This window comes from Eriocheir sinensis, chromosome 58 (assembly GCF_024679095.1).
Source record: "Eriocheir sinensis breed Jianghai 21 chromosome 58, ASM2467909v1, whole genome shotgun sequence".
NCBI lineage: Eukaryota > Metazoa > Arthropoda > Malacostraca > Decapoda > Varunidae > Eriocheir > Eriocheir sinensis.
This window is the reverse complement of record NC_066566.1, coordinates 10,656,268-10,663,767: the sequence shown is the minus strand read 5'-3', so window position 1 is coordinate 10,663,767 and position 7,500 is coordinate 10,656,268. Positions and strand designations below refer to the sequence as shown.

At 45.1% G+C, this 7,500-nt stretch overlaps 1 protein-coding gene across 3 annotated transcripts in view; it reads left to right on the top strand.

Moving 5' to 3' along the window:
* The window catches only part of LOC126985150 (uncharacterized), a 135,835-nt gene that overhangs the window by 66,858 nt on the left and 61,477 nt on the right, over positions 1-7,500 (top strand). The gene's annotated exons all lie outside the window — the stretch shown is intronic.

Below are 7,500 nucleotides of genomic sequence, written 5' to 3'. Positions count from 1 at the left end.
CTCTCCAAACTGGTCCTTGCCCCGAACACAAGGCCTGCAGGGTGCTCGTTGGCCTGAGCGGGAGGCGGGCATGAACAGCAGTGTGTGCCCAGGACCACGAAAGGACGAGAACCAATACAACGTTTTTTCTTGTTCTCTTTTGCGTTGACGTGCCTGTATGCTCAACGGCACAGACTGTTCAAAAGCAAGTAAAGAAACAAATCCCATCACCTTATTCATTATCTAAAAGGGCCAGTACTTACATCCTTTTGGGGGGTATCTTTTGCGTTGACGTGCACAGACTGTTCAAAAGCAGGTAAGGAAACAAATCCAATCAGTCAGTATGTGCAAGGATTATTTTCTTCCTGCGAACGGAAAACTATATTCAGATAAATAGTTTGCTTTTCCGTTATGTACATGTTTCATCATCAGCGGCTCGCACTGCTTCCTATTGACTCCCCAAACAAGAGGTTCGTGAAGCAGGAAGAGGTGTTGTGATAGTCGAGGAGAGAGAGAGAGAGAGAGATTCGTATTCTGAATTTCTAATAGAAATATGACAAAATAATGAAATTTGAACGCTGACAGTCGTTCCCCACAACTAAATTAACCGGATTTTTATTGTTATCTCTTTATTAATTCGTCAGATTATTTGATTAAAAAGCGTAGTCATCGACAGAGGAAAAAATGTATTTAACTGATTGAAGGGGAAAAAAAACACGAAATATATTACTTCCTTCTTGAATGTGAGGGAACTACACACACACACACACACACACACACACACACACACACACACACACACACACACACACTAATCAAACCAGAACATTCATCGACGAAGGAATCGTTTTGAAACTGTTTTCCTTCTGTTTTATACAAACAGGGTGTGCACAGAGCGCCAGAGTTAAAGCTGTAAATATATTCATACAGCGAGTGCAGCATTATGCATCTGCTCTCCTTTCGTATTTCTTTCTGTATTTCCCTTTTTAAATGCGCTAGAGCGAAGTAAGACTGTCACTGATATTATTATTACATATCTTTCCCGTGATTCATCGACATTAACCCAGATAGTCAGCCAGAAATTTACCCAGCCAGCCAGCCAGCCAATCACTCTGTCAATCAGTCAGTCAGCCAGTCGTGTTATCTCCGCACACCCAACGTAAACATCACCTGACTCAACGCGGCCTGACTAGCATGGCTCAAGTGTGAACCAGCTGCCGGCCCTCCCGAGCCCCACGCTTAACAGGATTTTCAGGCCACGAGGGTGTATGGTCAGGGGACACTGTACACAAGTTGGGGGCATGTTTGGTGATCCCCTCTCTTCTTCCCTTTATCTCTTTCCCTCCTCCTCCTCCTCCTCCTCCTCCTCCTCCTCCTCCTTTGTCTCTCAGTACCCTCCTCCCTATGACCGCCCCTCCTCCCCAAACAAGGCCGTGTTTCCAGTGTAGGTTGTAAACATCGTTCAAAACAGAACAACAAAAACACCAACGTACTACTACTACTACTACAATTACCACCACCACTGCTACAATCACTACAATTACTACTACTATGGAAGCGTATTTCAATGAGAGAGAGAGAGAAATTGCCCGTAAAACTTTAAATTCTACCGTTCTGTCACCGTTCTGTCATCCTTCCCTCCCTTCCTCCCTCCCCCCCCTCCTCCCTCCCCTCCTCCTCCTGCCCCCTTCTCCCTCTCCTCCTCATGCTCCCTCCTCCTCCTGCCCGACCCCATGCTCCCACCTCCTTCCCTCCCTTCCTAGACCTTGGGAGGAGGGGGAGGGGAGGTGAAGAGGGTCTGAAGATGTCTAAATAAGGTCTGAGGTGAACAAATTGTGAGCGATGGTGTCAAGAGGGCGGGGGTGTGATGCCTGGCACTCTCTCTCTCTCTCTCTCTCTCTCTCTCTCTCTCTCTCTCTCTCTCTCTCTCTCTCTCTCTCTCTCTCTCTCTCTTTATTTTTACATCTTAAATATTGCAATTGAATACATATATGTCGATGAGCGGGCAACCTCTCTCTCTCTCTCTCTCTCTCTCTCTCTCTCTCTCTCTCTCTCTCTCTCTCTCTCTCTCTCTCTCTCTCTCTCTCTCTCTCTCTCCGCCATTTCATATTTATGTATTTCAATCTGTTCCTAAAGTTCGTACAAGATAAAACGATGAGCGATAAAAGTGTTACGCATTCTCTTAAATTTAAGTGCCGGGATTATATTTCCGATTACATATTAATACAATGGATAAAAGCAAATAAACGTCCGGCCTCGACAAACGCATAACTTTTTTTTTTTTTTCGAATATCGAGGGACCGGTTTCTATTTTTGCTCTTCCTTGCTCTCTTTTTTGAATTTCGCGGAACACAAATTTAGAATAACCGAATAAAATGTGTCATGGCGAGGGAATTCTTATTTTTCTACCTCGGTTCGATATGGTGGTGTTTTTTTATGGAAGTTTCGTGTATCAGAATATAGGAAAAGGAAGAAAAAACATTCACACGGAGAAAAAGAGAAAGAGAAACACCGATAGAACGCAATTAGTGTGTTATAGACGATTCTCTTTCAGATATTGGAGAGAGAGAGAGAGAGATGCTGTTTCATATTAAACTTTTGTATACAAGTCCATAAATTTGTGTTGTGCTTGTGTGCTGTTAACTCTCTCTCTCTCTCTCTCTCTCTCTCTCTCTCTCTCTCTCTCTCTCTCTCTCTCTCTCTCTCTCTCTCTCTCTCTCCCCACTTGCCCATTCCTACTGCATTACTTCCCTCAACTCCCCTCTTCTCCCCTCTCCTCAAAGCCGCCGCAACAAATCATTTCATCAAAGGAAACTCCAATCACTCTCTCTCTCTCTCTCTCTCTCTCTCTCTCTCTCTCTCTCTCTCTCTTTCGCTGCTGGTGGTCGGAAAATATGTTGTTTTCTTCATACATTCCAGCTTACCAAGTTTACGAAATTTAATTGAAACGCTGCGTAATTTTTTTGGCGGGCGCGCGCGCATGTGTGTGTGTGTGTGTGTGTGTGTGTGTGTGTGTGTGTGTGTGTGTGTGTGTGTGTGTGTGTGTGTGAGTCTCTCTCTCTCTCTCTCTCTCTCTCTCTCTCTCTCTCTCTCTCTCTCTCTCTCTCTCTCTCTCTCTCTCTCTCTCTCTATCAATCAGGAAAGCCATTCATTTTGTGTTTTGATTACAGGGAATGACTGATCAAAAGCAGTTGTGTTCGTTTGATAACGTTTAGCACATATATCCTCTCTCTCTCTCTCTCTCTCTCTCTCTCTCTCTCTCTCTCTCTCTCTCTCTCTCTCTCTCTCTCTCTCTCCCGGCCTGGGTATTTGTAATTTCACTCAAAGAAATTCAGCCTCTATCGTTCAGTACGGGATATATTTTTGCTGGTATGCCGATGGTCAATATGTAGTAGTATGGGTATTGCTGTGAATATATAGTAATTAAATTAATTACCAGCATTATTAACATTGCAGCTTTTTTCCATCTCATTTTTTGTTGTACTATTGAGATCAAAATACTGCCATTTAAGTATAAAATATAAAAATAATATTGGAAGTATTTACAAGTATTTACGTTCATGTTTTGTTACAACCAGAATTTGTTTACGTTTCACCTTTTGGAAGAGTTCACTTGCATTATAATACGTGATATATGTTATTTTTAGTTTTTTTCCCCTGTTGTACCCTTTTGGTAGGAGAGGGGAGGAAAGGAGGGAGGTACGGATATCCTTGAGAGCCTCCTTCCTCCCTCCCCTCCCATTAAGGCGTCTGTGGTGTGTAGGAGTGACCAACGCTGCCTAGTTTGTGGCTGTTGAGTTAAGGGAACCTCTCTCTCCCTCCCCCCTGCACCTCTCTCTCTCTCTCTCTCTCTCTCTCTCTCTCTCTCTCTCTCTCTCTCTCTCTCTCTCTCTCTCTCTCTTCTTTCTTTATTTTTTACATCATACATATTGCAATTAAATACAAATCTCTCTCTCTCTCTCTCTCTCTCTCTCTCTCTCTCTCTCTCTCTCTCTCTCTCTCTCTCTCTCTCTCTCTCTCTCTCTCTCTCTCTCTCTCTCTCTCTCTCTCTCTCTCTCTCTCTCTCTCTCTCTTACACACACACACACACACACACACACACACACACACACACACACACACACACACACACACACACACACACACACACACATGCAAAAACAAACAACTTCACAAATAAAAGAATCGTTAAACGGTCACAGTGTAAATTTTCCCTAAAAATAGGCTTTGTTAGAACTAAGTAATAATTTCTCTCGCGCTCCTCCCTTTCTTTTTATTCCTTTCGCTGGGAGAGGCCGCCGGTTCGGAGGAGACGGAGAGAAAAAACACGAAAAAGAAAAAAGGAACTACGAGTAAAAAGACTGCTCCTAGTCCTCCTCCTCCTTCTCCTCCTCCTCTTCTTCCTCCTTCCCCTCCTCCTCCTCCTTCTCCTCCTCCTCTTCTGCCTCCTTCCCCTCCTCCTCCTCCTTCTCCTCCTCCTCTTCTGCCTCCTTCCCCTCCTCCTCCTCCTTCTCCTCCTCCTCTTCTGCCTCCTTCCCCTCCTCCTCCTCCTTCTCCTCCTCCTCTTCTGCCTCCTTCCCCTCCTCCTCTTCTGCCTCCTTCCCCTCCTCCTCCTCCTTCTCCTCTTCCTCTTCTGCCTCCTTCCCCTCCTCCTCCTCCTTCTCCTCCTCCTCTTCTGCCTCCTTCCCCTCCTCCTCCTCCTCCTTTTTCCTCTGCAGGCCCTTCTTTCTCTGTGGTTTCGAGTTGCGCTGGGGAACTTTTTCGAGTGGTCCTCGTGGTGGGGCTAAATATCACTGCCGGGGTGGAGGCTCCTCGTGCGCCGCGGCCTGAAAAGAACAGTTTAGGGCCGCCTGAAAGACCGTCCAGACCACAAAGCCCAGCCCGTGTTTGGACAGCGAGAATATGAAATAGTGAGAGAGAGAGAGAGAGAGAGAGAGAGAGAGAGAGAGAGAGAGAGAGAGAGAACTGTGGTTGGGAAAAGAGGTAAGTAGTGGGTGGGAGGGATATAGAGAAAGAAATCGTGCCTCCTCCTCCTCCTCCTCCTCCTCCAAGTACTTCTTCCCACCCATCCTCACACGCCTCCCCCCTCGTCTTCACAACACACTGGCCCCCTCCCCCCCCTCCTCCTCCCCCCCTTTTATTCCCCGCCCCCGTCCTAAGCCACTAGCAAGAGAGAAATGGTTTTAACTGTTGAATCCTGCGGGAGTTTCTTTTTTTTTTCAATTGTTTTGCTTAGGACGTAGGAGTTGGAGGTCGCTTTTATATCGTTCTCCTCACTCTTACATTCCTCCTCCTCCTCCTCGTGTGTTATTCAGGAAGCACTCAGTCGTCCTTGGGGGCCTAGCCTAGTTCTTCGTGGGGGAGGGCCTTGGTGTGGGTCGGGCCTAGGTGGTGATGAGTGAGGTTTTTAATGGGTGGTGATGGGGAGAGGAGGCGGTTGGGTCTGTAGACGTAAAGTTGCCTCTTAGTTTTATGTGTCTTGTTACTCCTGTTTTGTTTCGTCGCTCCGCCTCCCCGCAACTTGTCACAGTTTTTTAGTAGCTTTTGTTTCGCTTTTTTTTCTCCCTCCCTTGTAATGTATGCCTCTCGTTTTATTGTTTTTTTGTTTCTTGTTTTCTTGTTTCTTGATTTTCTGTAATGTATGCCTTTTGTTTCGCTTTTTTCTCTCTTGTAATGTATGCCTCTCGTTTTATTGTTTTTTTGTTTCTTGTTTTCTTGTTTCTTGATTTTCTGTAATGTATGCCTTTTGTTTCGCTTTTTTCTCCCTCTTGTAATGTATGCCTTTCGTTGTATTGTTTTTTGTTTCTTGTTTTCTTGTTTCTTGATTTTCTGTAATGTATGCCTTTTGTTTCGCTTTTCTCTCTCTTGTAATGTATGCCTTTCGTTTTATTGTTTCTTGTTTCCTGTTTCTTGTTTCTTGATTTTCTTGTACTGTATGCCTTTCGTTTTATTGTTTTTTTGTGTCTTTCTTGTTTCTTGTTTCTTGATTTTCTTGTAATGTATGCCTTTCGTTTTCTTGTTTTTTTGTGTCTTTCTTGTTTCTTGATTTTCTGTAATGTATGCCTTTCGTTTTCTTGTTTTTTTTGTGTCTTGTTTCTTGTTTCTTGATTTTCTGTAATGTATGCCTTTTGTCTCGCTTTTTCCCTCTCTTGTAATGTATGCCTTTCGTTTTCAGAGTAGTATTTGCCTACCCACTCTGTTGGTGTATTTCCTTTATTCCTTTGTAGTTGTTTTGCAGGGAATGGCTTTTAAAGTTGTTGTTGTTTTTATTCACAGAAAATATTAGTTGGGGCATGATTATAATTCGTCCCAATACATTTTTTTTTCTCATGCAAAGCTCTAGTTTAATTTATCTGTAAAATGTGTGTGTGTGTGTGTGTGTGTGTGTGTGTGTGTGTGTGTGTGTGTGTGTGTGTGTGTGTGTGTGTGTGTGTGTGTGTGCTTCTAAAACTACACACGTATTTTGAGTACATGTGCATCTTTTTCTCAACATCCCTTTCCACTTTCCCTTCCCCTGTAATGCTCCCATCTTCATTCTCTTCATTTGCTTCTCCCTACCACCAGCAACCCCTCCCTCCCCCGCTCCTTCCCTCCTGCGCTCCCTCACCCTCCCTCTGGCCGATGCTTTTAGCCGTAACGCGAGTCAAATTCCTTCCTTCCTTGTGTCCGGAGGAGGCGATGTTTAGGAGGCAGGGCGAGGGAAGGCTGGCTCGGGTTACTGCTTTATCCGCACAGCAGCAGGAGGAGGAGGAGGAGGGGAATTAAGGAAGTAGGAGGAGGTGGTGGTGATAGCGGTAGTGGTGGTGGTGGTGGTGGTGGTGGGGATGGGAATAGATAAGAATTCAATCCTAATGAGTTCCATTCTCTCTCTCTCTCTCTCTCTCTCTCTCTCTCTCTCTCTCTCTCTCTCTCTCTCTCTCTCTCTCTCTCTCTCTCTCTCTCTCTCTCTCTCTCATCGTCCACTTACCTGCGTGTATATTATTGTAGATTGTTCCTCATTATTGTAATCCCTGAGGAAATGAGAGAAAAGGGATGGGGGGGAAGTGAGGGAAGAGGGGGCATAGGCTGGGTGAGAAGGGATGAGGGTAGGGGGGGTAGGGTTAGGCTGCGTGGGGAAGGGTGAATGGAAGGGGGGGAGAGGTGTGGATGTCTTTGGGGGAATTACTGAAATGAACCAAGTCAGCCGACCCAAATTACCTTCAGTGTAGTGTGTGTGTGTGTGTGTGTGTGTGTGTGTGTGTGTGTGTGTGTGTGTGTTTATCTTTAGATAGCAACTCTGATTCTGTTTGCTTTGGTGCCTCTAACAATCTTTGCCTTCTCTCTCTCTCTCTCTCTCTCTCTCTCTCTCTCTCTCTCTCTCTCTCTCTCTCTCTCTCTCTCTCTCTCTCTCACTCTCTAACACACACACACACACACACACACACAATATCATCAACACCCCCTCCCCTTACAGACTTAGTTGGTTTGTTAGTTTGAGCCTGGCAAGACATGCTGCCCCTTGAGTAGTTGTGTGTCGCTTGT